The sequence below is a fragment of the Aotus nancymaae genome, unplaced genomic scaffold (genome assembly GCF_030222135.1).
Source record: "Aotus nancymaae isolate 86718 unplaced genomic scaffold, 86718_ANA_hifiasm-v0.15.2.pri h1tg000001l, whole genome shotgun sequence".
Classification (NCBI taxonomy): domain Eukaryota; kingdom Metazoa; phylum Chordata; class Mammalia; order Primates; family Aotidae; genus Aotus; species Aotus nancymaae.
Window position 1 is genome coordinate 17,701,576 of NW_026988412.1, and position 10,083 is coordinate 17,711,658.

Here is a 10,083-nt window from a genome sequence, read left to right on the forward strand (position 1 = left end):
ATTCTGATAGATTCTGGGATCTAGAATAAATGGACGGCTGAGTTCCAGAATGTCAGGGTGGCAAAACTCTAGAATCCTTGCGTGTCTGAACTCGAGAGTCATTCAATGTCCACATTCCAGGACTCTGGATGTCTGAAATATAGAAGCACCAAATATCTGCATTCTAGAATCAGAATGTGGCGAAATTCTGGAATGCACAGCACGGCGGAATTTTAAAGTCCTAAAATGCCTGCTATCCAGAAGTCAAGGTGTCTGACATCCAGAATGTTACTAGGTCAGCATTCTACCGTTCTGAGAGATTCTGGGTTTTAGAATCAATGGATGGCAGAGTTCTGGAATGTCAGGGTGTTCAAACACAAGAATACTTGCGTGTCTGAACTCGAGAGTCATTCAATGTCCACATTCCGGATCACAGGGTGTCTGAATTCCAGAAGCACCAAATGTCTGCATTCTAGAATCGGAATGTGGTGGAATTCTAGAATGCACAGCATGGCGGAATTCGAAAGTCCTAAAATACCTGCTATCCGGAAGTTAAGGTGTCTGACATCCAGAATGCTACCACGTCAGAATTATAACATTCTGAAAGATTCTGTGATCTGGAATCAATGGACGGCTGAGTTCCAGAATGTCAGGGTTTCCAAACTCTAGAATCCTTGCGTGTCTGAACTCGAGAGTCATTCAATATTCACATTCCAGGACTCTGGATGTCTGAAATATAGAAGCAACAAATGTCTGCATTCTAGAATCGGAATGTGGTGGAATTCTAGAATGCACAGCATGGCAGAATTCTAAAGTCCTAAAATGCCTGCTATTCGGAAGTTAAGGTGTCTGACATCCAGAATGTTACTAGGTCAGCATTCTACCGTTCTGGGAGATTCTGGGTTCTAGAATCAATGGACGGCAGAGTTCTGGAAAGTCAGGGTGTCCAAACTCTAGAATCCTGCCGTGTCTGAACTCGTGAGTCATTCAATGTCCACATTCCGAATCACAGGGTGTCTGAATTCCAGAAGCACCAAATGTCTGCATTCTAGAATCGGAATGTGGCGGAATTCTAGAATGCACAGCACGGCGGAATTCGAAAGTCCTAAAATGCCTGCTATCGGGAAGTTAAGGTGTCTGACATCCAGAATGCTACCACGTCATACTTATACCATTCTGAAAGATTCTGGGATCTAGAATCAATGGACGGCTCAGTTCCAGAATGTCAGGGTGGCAAAACTCTAGAATCCTTGCGTGTCTGAACTTGAGAGTCATTCAATGTCCACATTCCAGAACTCTGGATGTCTGAATTATAGAAGCACCAAAGGTCTGCATTCTAGAATCGGAATGTGGCGGAATTCTAGAATGCACAGCACGGCGGAATTCTAAAGTCCTAAAATGCCTACTAGCCGAAAGTTAAGATGTCTGATGACCAGAATGTTACTTGGTCAGCATTCTACCGTTCTGAGAGATTCTGGGTTCTAGAATCAATGGATGGCAGAGTTCCGGAATGTCAGGGTGTCCAAAGTCTAGAATCCTTGAGTGTTTGAACTCGAGAGTCATTCAATTTCCATATTCCGGGTCACAGGGTGACTGAATTCCAGAAGCACCAAATGTCTGCATTCCAGAATCGGAATGTGGCGGAATTCTAGAATGCACAGCACGGCGGAATTCGAACGTCCTAAAATGCCTGCTATCCGGAAGTTAAGGTGTCTGACATCCAGAATGCTACCACGTCAGAATTATACCATTCTGAAAGATTCTGGGATCTAGAATCAATGGACGGCTGAGTTCCAGAATGTCAGGGTGGCAAAACTCTAGAATCCTTGCGTGTCTGAACTCGAGAGTCATTCAATGTCCACATTCCAGAACTCTGGATGTCTGAATTATAGAAGCACCAAATGTCTGCATTCTAGAATCGGAATGTGGCGGAATTCTAGAATGCACAGCACGGCTGAATTCTAAAGTCCTAAAATGCCTGCTATCCGGAAGTTAAGGTGTCTGACATCCAGAATGTTACTAGGTCAGCATTCTACCGTTCTGAGAGATTCTGGGTTCTAGAATCAATGTACAGCAGAGATCTGGCATGTCACGGTGTCCAAACTCTAGAATCACTTTGTGTCTGAACTCGAGAGTCATTCAATGTCCACATTCCGGATCACAGGGTGTCTGAATTCCAGAAGCATCAAATGTCTGCATTCTAGAATCGGAATGTGGCGGAATTCTAGAATGCACAGCACGGCGGAATTCTAAAGTCCTAAAATGCCTGCTATCCGGAAGCTAAGGTGTCTGACTTCCAGAATGCTACCACGTTAGAATTATACCATTCTGAAAGATTCTGGGATCGAGAATCAATGGACGGCTGAGTTCCAGAATGTCAGGGTTTCCAAACTCTAGAATCCTTGCGTGTCTGAACTCGAGAATCATTCAATATCCACATTCCAGGACTCTGGATGTCTGAAATATTGAAGCACCAAATGTCTGCATTCTAGAATCGGAATGTGGTGGAATTCTAGAATGCACAGCATGGCAGAATTCTAAAGTCCTAAAAGGCCTGCTATTCGGAAGTTAAGGTGTCTGACATCCAGAATGTTACTTGGTCAGCATTCTACCGTTCTGAGAGATTCTGGGTTCTAGAATCAATGGACGGCAGAGTTCTGGAATGTCAGGGTGTCCAAACTCTAGAATCCTTCCGTATCTGAACTCGTGAGTCATCCAATGTCCACATTCCGGATCACAGGGTGTCTGAATTAAAGAAGCACCAAATGTCTGCATTCTAGAATCGGAATGTGGCGGAATTCTAGAATGCACAGCACGGCGGAATTCGAGAGTCCTAAAATGCCTGCTATACGGAAGTTAAGGTGTCTGACATCCAGAATGCTACCACGTCAGAATTATACCATTCTGAAAGATTCTGGGATCTAGAATCAATGGACGGCTGAGTTCCAGAATGTCAGGGTGGCAAAACTCTAGAATCCTTGCGTGTCTGAACTCGAGAGTCATTCAAAGTCCACATTCCAGAACTCTGGATGTCTGAATTATAGAAGCACCAAATGTCTGCATTCTAGAATCGGAATGTGGCGGAATTCTAGAATGCACAGCACGGCGGAATTCTAAAGTCCTAAATTGCCTGCTATCCGGAAGTTAAGGTGTCTGACATCCAGAATGTACTAGGTCAGCATTCTAACGTTCTGAGAGATTCTGGGTTCTAGAATCAATGGACGGCAGAGTTCTGGAAAGTCAGGATGTCCAAACTCTAGAATTCTTCCGTGTCTGAACTCGTGAGTCATTCAATGTCCACATTCCGGATCACAGGGTGTCTGAATGCCAGAAGCACCAAATGTCTGCATTCTAGAATCAGAATGTGGCGGAATTCTAGAATGCACAGCACGGCGGAATTCGAAAGACCTAAAATGCCTGCTATCGGGAAGTTAAGGTGTCTGACATCCAGAATGCTACCACGTCAGAAATATACCATTCTGATAGATTCTGGGATCTAGAATAAATGGACGGCTGAGTTCCAGAATGTCAGGGTGGCAAAACTCTAGAATCCTTGCGTGTCTGAACTCGAGAGTCATTCAATGTCCACATTCCAGGACTCTGGATGTCTGAAATATAGAAGCACCAAATATCTGCATTCTAGAATCAGAATGTGGCGAAATTCTGGAATGCACAGCACGGCGGAATTTTAAAGTCCTAAAATGCCTGCTATCCAGAAGTCAAGGTGTCTGACATCCAGAATGTTACTAGGTCAGCATTCTACCGTTCTGAGAGATTCTGGGTTTTAGAATCAATGGATGGCAGAGTTCTGGAATGTCAGGGTGTTCAAACACAAGAATACTTGCGTGTCTGAACTCGAGAGTCATTCAATGTCCACATTCCGGATCACAGGGTGTCTGAATTCCAGAAGCACCAAATGTCTGCATTCTAGAATCGGAATGTGGTGGAATTCTAGAATGCACAGCATGGCGGAATTCGAAAGTCCTAAAATACCTGCTATCCGGAAGTTAAGGTGTCTGACATCCAGAATGCTACCACGTCAGAATTATAACATTCTGAAAGATTCTGTGATCTGGAATCAATGGACGGCTGAGTTCCAGAATGTCAGGGTTTCCAAACTCTAGAATCCTTGCGTGTCTGAACTCGAGAGTCATTCAATATTCACATTCCAGGACTCTGGATGTCTGAAATATAGAAGCAACAAATGTCTGCATTCTAGAATCGGAATGTGGTGGAATTCTAGAATGCACAGCATGGCAGAATTCTAAAGTCCTAAAATGCCTGCTATTCGGAAGTTAAGGTGTCTGACATCCAGAATGTTACTAGGTCAGCATTCTACCGTTCTGGGAGATTCTGGGTTCTAGAATCAATGGACGGCAGAGTTCTGGAAAGTCAGGGTGTCCAAACTCTAGAATCCTGCCGTGTCTGAACTCGTGAGTCATTCAATGTCCACATTCCGAATCACAGGGTGTCTGAATTCCAGAAGCACCAAATGTCTGCATTCTAGAATCGGAATGTGGCGGAATTCTAGAATGCACAGCACGGCGGAATTCGAAAGTCCTAAAATGCCTGCTATCGGGAAGTTAAGGTGTCTGACATCCAGAATGCTACCACGTCATACTTATACCATTCTGAAAGATTCTGGGATCTAGAATCAATGGACGGCTCAGTTCCAGAATGTCAGGGTGGCAAAACTCTAGAATCCTTGCGTGTCTGAACTTGAGAGTCATTCAATGTCCACATTCCAGAACTCTGGATGTCTGAATTATAGAAGCACCAAAGGTCTGCATTCTAGAATCGGAATGTGGCGGAATTCTAGAATGCACAGCACGGCGGAATTCTAAAGTCCTAAAATGCCTACTAGCCGAAAGTTAAGATGTCTGATGACCAGAATGTTACTTGGTCAGCATTCTACCGTTCTGAGAGATTCTGGGTTCTAGAATCAATGGATGGCAGAGTTCCGGAATGTCAGGGTGTCCAAACTCTAGAATCCTTGAGTGTTTGAACTCGAGAGTCATTCAATTTCCATATTCCGGGTCACAGGGTGACTGAATTCCAGAAGCACCAAATGTCTGCATTCCAGAATCGGAATGTGGCGGAATTCTAGAATGCACAGCACGGCGGAATTCGAACGTCCTAAAATGCCTGCTATCCGGAAGTTAAGGTGTCTGACATCCAGAATGCTACCACGTCAGAATTATACCATTCTGAAAGATTCTGGGATCTAGAATCAATGGACGGCTGAGTTCCAGAATGTCAGGGTGGCAAAACTCTAGAATCCTTGCGTGTCTGAACTCGAGAGTCATTCAATGTCCACATTCCAGAACTCTGGATGTCTGAATTATAGAAGCACCAAATGTCTGCATTCTAGAATCGGAATGTGGCGGAATTCTAGAATGCACAGCACGACTGAATTCTAAAGTCCTAAAATGCCTGCTATCCGGAAGTTAAGGTGTCTGACATCCAGAATGTTACTAGGTCAGCATTCTACCGTTCTGAGAGATTCTGGGTTCTAGAATCAATGTACAGCAGAGATCTGGCATGTCACGGTGTCCAAACTCTAGAATCACTTTGTGTCTGAACTCGAGAGTCATTCAATGTCCACATTCCGGATCACAGGGTGTCTGAATTCCAGAAGCATCAAATGTCTGCATTCTAGAATCGGAATGTGGCGGAATTCTAGAATGCACAGCACGGCGGAATTCTAAAGTCCTAAAATGCCTGCTATCCGGAAGCTAAGGTGTCTGACTTCCAGAATGCTACCACGTTAGAATTATACCATTCTGAAAGATTCTGGGATCGAGAATCAATGGACGGCTGAGTTCCAGAATGTCAGGGTTTCCAAACTCTAGAATCCTTGCGTGTCTGAACTCGAGAATCATTCAATATCCACATTCCAGGACTCTGGATGTCTGAAATATTGAAGCACCAAATGTCTGCATTCTAGAATCGGAATGTGGCGGAATTCTAGAATGCACAGCACGGCAAAATTCTAAAGTCCTAAAAGGCCTGCTATTCGGAAGTTAAGGTGTCTGACATCCAGAATGTTACTAGGTCAGCATTCTACCGTTCTGAGAGATTATGGGTTCTAGAATCAATGGACGGCAGAGTTCTGGAATGTCAGGGTCTCCAAACTCTAGAATCCTTCCGTGTCTGAGCTCGTGAGTCATTCAATGTCCATATTCCGGATCACAGGGTGTCTGAATTCCAGAAGCACCAAATGTCTGCATTCTAGAATCGGAATGTGGCGGAATACTAGAATGCACAGCACGGCAGAATTCTGAAGTCCTAAAATGCCTGACATTCGGAATTAAGGAGTCTGACATCCAGAATGTTACTAGGTCAGCATTCTACCGTTCTGAGAGATTCTGGGTTCTAGAATCAATGGACGGCAGAGTTCTGGAATGTCAGGGTGTTCAAACTCAAGAATACTTGCGTGTCTGAACTCGAGAGTCATTCAATGTCCACATTCCGGATCACAGGGTGTCTGAATTCCAGAAGCACCAAATGTCTGCATTCTAGAATCGGAATGTGGCGGAATTCTAGAATGCACAGCATGGCGGAATTCGAAAGTCCTAAAATGCCTGCTATCCGGAAGTTAAGGTGTCTGACATCCAGAATGCTACCACGTCAGAATTATAACATTCTGAAAGATTCTGGGATCTAGAATCAATGGACGGCTGAGTTCCAGAATGTCAGGTTTTCCAAACTCTAGAATCCTTGCGTGTCTGAACTCGAGAGTCATTCAATATCCACATTCCAGGACTCTGGATGTCTGAAATATAGAAACAACAAATGTCTGCATTCTAGAATCGGAATGTGGCGGAATTCTAGAATGCACAGCACGGCAGAATTCTGAAATCCTAAAATGCCTGCTATTCGGAATTTAAGGTGTCTGACATCCAGAATGTTACTAGGTCAGCATTCTACCGTTCTGAGAGATTCTGGGTTCTAGAATCAATGGACGGCAGAGTTCTGGAATGCCAGGGTGTCCAAACTCTAGAATCCTTCCGTGTCTGAACTCGTGAGTCATTCAATGTCCACATTCCAGATCACAGGGTGTCTGAATTCCAGAAGCACCAAATGTCTGCATTCTAGAATCGGAATGTGGCGGAATTCTAGAATGCACAGCACGGCGGAATTCTAAAGTCCTAAAATGCCTGCTATCCGGAAGTTAAGGTGTCTGACATCCAGAATGCTACCACGTCAGAATTATACCATTCTGAAAGATTCTGGGATCTAGAATCAATGGACGGCTGAGTTCCAGAATGTCAGGGTGGCAAAACTCTAGAATCCTTGAGTGTCTGAACTCGTGAGTCATTCAATGTCCACATTCCGGATCACAGGGTGTCTGAATGCCAGAAGCACCAAATGTCTGCATTCTAGAATCGGAATGTTGCGGAATTCTAGAATGCACAGCACGGCAGAATTCGAAAGACCTAAAATGCCTGCTATCGGGAAGTTAAGATGTCTGACATCCAGAATGCTACCACGTCAGAATTATACCATTCTGAAAGATTCTGGGATCTAGAATCAATGGACGGCTAAGTTCCAGAATGTCAGGGTGGCAAAACTCTAGAATCCTGGCGTGTCTGAACTCGAGAGTCATTCAATGTCCACATTCCAGAACTCTGGATGTCTGAAATATAGAAGCACCAAATGTCTGCATTCTAGAATCGGAATGTGGCGGAATTCTAGAATGCACAGCACGGCGGAATTTTAAAGTCATAAAATGCCTGCTATCCAGAAGTCAATGTGTCTGACATCCAGAATGTTACTAGGTCAGCATTCTACCGTTCTGAGAGATTCTGGGTTTTAGAATCAATGGATGGCAGAGTTCTGGAATGTCAGGGTGTTCAAACTCAAGAATACTTGCGTGTCTGAACTCGAGAGTCATTCAATGTCCACATTCCGGATCACAGGGTGTCTGAATTCCAGAAGCACCAAATGTCTGCATTCTAGAATCGGAATGTGGCGGAATTCTAGAATGCACAGCACGGCGGAATTCTAAAGTCCTAAAATGCCTGCTATCCGGAAATTAAAGTGTCTGACATCCAGAATGCTACCACGTCAGAATTATAACATTCTGAAAGATTCTGGGATCTAGAATCAATGGACGGGTGAGTTCCAGAATGTCAGGTTTTCCTTACTCTAGAATCCTTGCATGTCTGAACTCGAGAGTCATTCAATGTCCACATTCCAGGACTCTGGATGTCTGAAATATAGAAGCAACAAATGTCTGCATTCTAGAATCGGAATGTGGTGGAATTCTAGAATGCACAGCACGGCAGAATTCTAAAGTCCTAAAATGCCTGCTATTCGGAAGTTAAGGTGTCTGACATCCAGAATGTTACTAGGTCAGCATTCTACCGTTCTGAGAGATTCTGGGTTCTAGAATCAATGGACGGCAGAGTTCTGGAATGCCAGGGTGTCCAAACTCTAGAATCCTTCCTTGTGTGAACTCGTGAGTCATTCAATGTCCACATTCCAGATCACAGGGTGTCTGAATTCCAGAAGCACCAAATGTCTGCATTCTAGAATCGGAATGTGGCGGAATTCTAGAATGCACAGCACGGCAGAATTCTAAAGGCCTAAAATGCCTGATATTCGGAAGTTAAGGAGTCTGACATCCAGAATGTTACTAGGTCAGCATTCTACCGTTCTGAGAGATTCTGGGTTCTAGAATCAATGGACGGCAGAGTTCTGGATTGTCAGGGTGTCCAAACTTTAGAATCCTTCCGTTTCTGAACACGTGAGTCATTCAATGTCCACATTCCAGATCAAAGGGTGTCTGAATTCCAGAAGCACCAAATGTCTGCATTCTAGAATCGGAATGTGGTAGAATTCTAGAATGCACAGCACGGCGGAATTCGAAAGTCCTAAAATGCCTGCTATCCAGAATTAAGGTGTCTGACATTCAGAATGCTACCACGTCAGAATTATACCATTCTGAAAGATTCTGGGATCTAGAATAAATGGACGGCTGGGTTCCAGAATGTCAGGGTTTCCAAACTCTAGAATCCTTGCGTGTCTGAACTCGTGAGTCATTCAATGTCCACATTCCGGATCACAGGGTTTCTGAATTCCAGAAGCACCAAATGTCTGCATTCTAGAATCGGAATGTGGTAGAATACTAGAATGCACAGTACGGCGGAATTCTAAAGTCCTAAAATGCCTGCTATCCGGAAGTTAAGGTGTCTGACACCCAGAATGCTACCACATCAGAATTATATCTTTCTGAAACATTCTGGGATCTTGAATCAATGGACGGGTGAGTTCCAGAATGTCAGGGTGGCAAAACTCTAGAGTCCTGGCGTGTCTGAAGTCAAGAGTCATTCAATGTCCACATTCCAGAACTCTGGATGTCTGAATTATAGAAGCACCAAATGTCTGCATTCTAGAATCGGAATGTGGCGGAATTCTAGAATGCACAGCACGGCGGAATTCGAAAGTCCTAAAATGCCTGCTATCCGGAAGTTAAGGTGTCTGACATCCAGAATGCTACCACGTCAGAATTATACCATTCTGAAAGATTCTGGGATCTAGAATCAATGGACGGCTGAGTTCCAGAATGTCAGGGTTTCCAAACTCTAGAATCCTTGCGTGTCTGAACTCGAGAGTCATTCAATATCCACATTCCAGGACTCTGGATGTCTGAAATATAGAAGAAACAAATGTCTGCATTCTAGAATCGGAATGTGGTGGAATTCTAGAATGCACAGCATGGCAGAATTCTAAAGTCCTAAAATGCCTGCTATTCGGAAGTTAAGGTGTCTGACATCCAGAATGTTACTTGGTCAGCATTCTACCGTTCTGAGAGATTCTGGGTTCTAGAATCAATGGACGGCAGAGTTCTGGAATGTCAGGGTGTCCAAACTCTAGAATCCTTCCGTATCTGAACTCGTGAGTCATCCAATGTCCACATTCCGGATCACAGGGTGTCTGAATTAAAGAAGCACCAAATGTCTGCATTCTAGAATCGGAATGTGGCGGAATTCTAGAATGCACAGCACGGCGGAATTCGAGAGTCCTAAAATGCCTGCTATACGGAAGTTAAGGTGTCTGACATCCAGAATGCTACCACGTCAGAAATATACCATTCTG